Here is a 3,436-nt window from a genome sequence, read left to right on the forward strand (position 1 = left end):
ATTCCCCAACAGTAATTAAGATAAACCCGTGGACTCACCAAATCTTTAGAAGAAATTATTATTATTTTTTTGCCACGTTTGCATGCCTTGCAACTTAGGCATGGAAAAAAGCCTTTGATTTTTTTTACCCCTGAAGTCACTTACTCCCAGTGGTTTTTGTTTCGGTATACTGGGTGCCAGTCTGTTTTTGAGATTTTTTGTTTTTCTGTAAATAAACCTTGGTTGTATGGGCAGTTTATCTCCTATTATATCATCATTTTTACGTAAAGACCAGTGCTTTCTAAATATCTTTTTCGATGATATGTTTGTTCGTACTGTATTCTGTGATCATAGGGACATTTATAGTCTCCTCAACCATCTTTTTCGAGGTACTATCCTTATACTTATTAAGTTCTTTACTTTCAATCTTTCTTACTTCATCAATTTTTAGATTTAGTATGTCCTCCTCATACCCTCTTTCTATGAATCTGTTTTTAAGTATTAGAGCTTGTTCTTCCCATTTATCAGGATTGGAGCAGTTTTTGTTTTTTTTATCCAGAATCAAAATGGATATTCCACTTGGACTGTTTACACCCTAAAGGTGTCAATAATAAAGAGGACCTATCACATCTCCTAAATATGAAGATATAAAAACCAGACACATAAAAAGCAAATATAGCTCCCCGATGATCACCATACTAGTCCTCATGGAGAGTTATTTGGCAACCTCTTTTAATGGAGTAGGAGGATGAAAATGAAAGTAGATTTGAGATCCAAGCTGTTTAACACATCCTAATTACAAGGGAGGAAGTCCCATTTCTAGACACATCCACATTGCCCAACAGGACTGGTCTATAGATAACATACAAGACACACAGACCGTAGGCTGAATAGCTAGGATCTAGCCCTAAGCTGTCTAATACACTCTAACTTTGGACAATAGGGAGAGAGTTCTAATTTTAGATACCTTCACTTTTGCAAATTGGACTATTCCATGTATCGCAAACTAGATGCACAGTCTGTAGGCCAAATACAATTAGATTAAGTTTATATTGATAACTGTCTCTATATAATGATTTGCTAAAACAAAAGTCTATGTCAAATCGTTAGACGTCTGTAGAGACTGATAATTGTAAAATTAAGGTAAATCTCTCTTCTCCCAATCTCTAAATATACGATTCATTAGAAACAAATTCCCAATTTAGCAAATGGTTCACACACCGACTCTCAGATCGGTTTATTCCATTATGCATATATAAAAACCCAAACTTCTCATATAGATTAATGACAGATATATCTAGGTGTATTAATAGTTTCCGACAACGGTTCTATTATTAATAGAAACATATTATATTCTTTCCCTTCTCCTTAGAACCTTATTCCATAAGTCCTCTCTCAGGTTTTAATTTTAACTTTAATTTGAATTTGAATTCTATTATGTTCCTCAGAGATCGTCACAATTTTATTATGCTCCTCAGAAATCGCTACACTTTTACGTCTATTTACATTCTGTTTTTACTATCAAATTAATTTCTTTTAATTGGATTTTACACTCAAATACACGTTTAAACTTTCCAGCCCATTCTATACTTTTGAGTTTGAAATTTGTTCTGACATGCTATCCATTACAAGGATACATTCAGTAATACAATATTGGAATGAGCCTCCCACCTTTTAGTTTTAAATAATCAGCAACACAATATTGGAATGAGCCTCCTACTCTTCACAACATTAGACTTTCTAGTCCAATCTATACCTTTTAGTTTGCAATATGTTCTGACATGTCAGCCATTACAAGGATAGATTCAGTAACATAATGTAGGAATGAGGCTCATATCTTCCATTCACTGTAATTATGATCATACACAGGAGACCGGAAATGACGAAGCGTGATATCTGATTTGATATAAACACTAACGGTAAACTCTGTTATCTGAAAAATTCAGACCATATAGTATTAAAACATATGGAAGAGTCCAGAGATGTGTGAACCACTATAACCATCAATTTACGATATGGAATCCCCATAAATAACTGCTTACCAAATTATAAGTAGAAAAGGAAAGTGACGCTCAAGCTTATGATTCCGGATGAGCAGGGGGCGGCTCCGGACACTTTTGGCACTCAAACAAGCCAATTAAGGACAAAAACTAATTTTATATAAGGCTACCAGTAATATACAGGTTTCAGCCTTAATAAAGGCCTATGTATAAAGGCTGAAACGCGTTGACTTTGAACTGGTAAGCCCATTTTTAATATCACTACAAACTTCGGAAACACTCTGCACTATTGTAATTTATTTTCACAGGATATTTCAAGATTGTCACAAAGATTCCTAGTACACCAGAGGGATCATCTCGGTCATAGTTGCATCACAGAGGCACAGCAAGTTTGACTTTTATTTTTATTCACAACTTTTGCATATTTTTGCGTTTTTTGTGTTTTCTACATTTGGATATAGATCTGATTTTTTGTGTACACATTTTTCTTTTTTTCACTATATTTCAATTTTTTCACCAGAGACTGCATACTGGCTCATCCTTTTTTCAGAGATTCCATATATCTATGTCCCACGGATATATGTTTTTGGACACTACCTTTGGACACTGATCTGTTGTTAGGTGCACAAAGCCCCATTTCACCACATTTGTTACAACACTGTTTACTTAGAGAGATAACAGGAGCATTTATTCCAAGTCAAACAGATGCAGTACTGCTTATAGCCACATCGTCTTTTTTAGGGTTATCTCTGCGATATAGTTGGCAACACTTAGAATAATACTGGGAGTGTACAATCCAAGTCACGCTCATGCAGTATTGCTTATAGTGACCATCGAATTTATCAGGATATCACTGTGAAATCATTGGTTTTAAGTGTTTTTAACTTTTTCCATACACCTATATGTTGTAATTTTATGTATGGATTCATGTTTTGCTCATTTATTTTAACCATTGACTTTTGATGTTTTCATATTCGCTTATACCACTGTACTTTTTATGTTTGAAATATATTTTATTAAATATATTGTATTTTAGTCACCTTAGCCTTCATATATAGGTGCTCTTTACACAACCCCATTTTTCTATTCCTTTTACTGGTTAGCTAGGTAACCATTTGTACAGAGCTATATGTACTTTTCTTCCCTTAGTGCTTGGTCTTTCTTTTCTATATAATACAAGGAAACTCACTAGAACCAAAAATACACCAGACCATACCAATCAACTTAAATACCTTTTGAAGCATATATTTATTTTGACACATTTTCATAACTAAAGGGGTTGAATATTTTTTCTCCAAATATAGATATATAATACATTTTTCTACATGTAAACATATTTTTTAAACACATATATAAATTTGTACATTTCCCATGAATTTATTTCATAAATATAAATACAAAATGTTAAACTTGAAAATTATGTATTTCAGTGTCTGTCTGACCTCTTAAACATAATG

The 3,436-nt window shown here is 33.3% G+C and overlaps 1 protein-coding gene across 3 annotated transcripts in view; it reads right to left on the reverse strand.

Annotated features, from left to right (window-relative positions):
- Nucleotides 1-3,198: 3,198 nt before the first annotated feature.
- Nucleotides 3,199-3,436, reverse strand: part of LOC128649677 (mucin-17-like) — a 116,185-nt gene continuing 115,947 nt past the window's right edge. For all 3 annotated transcript variants that reach the window (XM_053703068.1, XM_053703067.1, XM_053703066.1), the window contains exon 33: nt 3,199-3,436. This exon is cut by the window's right edge and continues 1,027 nt beyond it. The gene's annotated coding sequence lies outside the window, so the exon portion shown is untranslated.

This window comes from Bombina bombina, chromosome 2 (genome assembly GCF_027579735.1).
Source record: "Bombina bombina isolate aBomBom1 chromosome 2, aBomBom1.pri, whole genome shotgun sequence".
Lineage (NCBI taxonomy): Eukaryota > Metazoa > Chordata > Amphibia > Anura > Bombinatoridae > Bombina > Bombina bombina.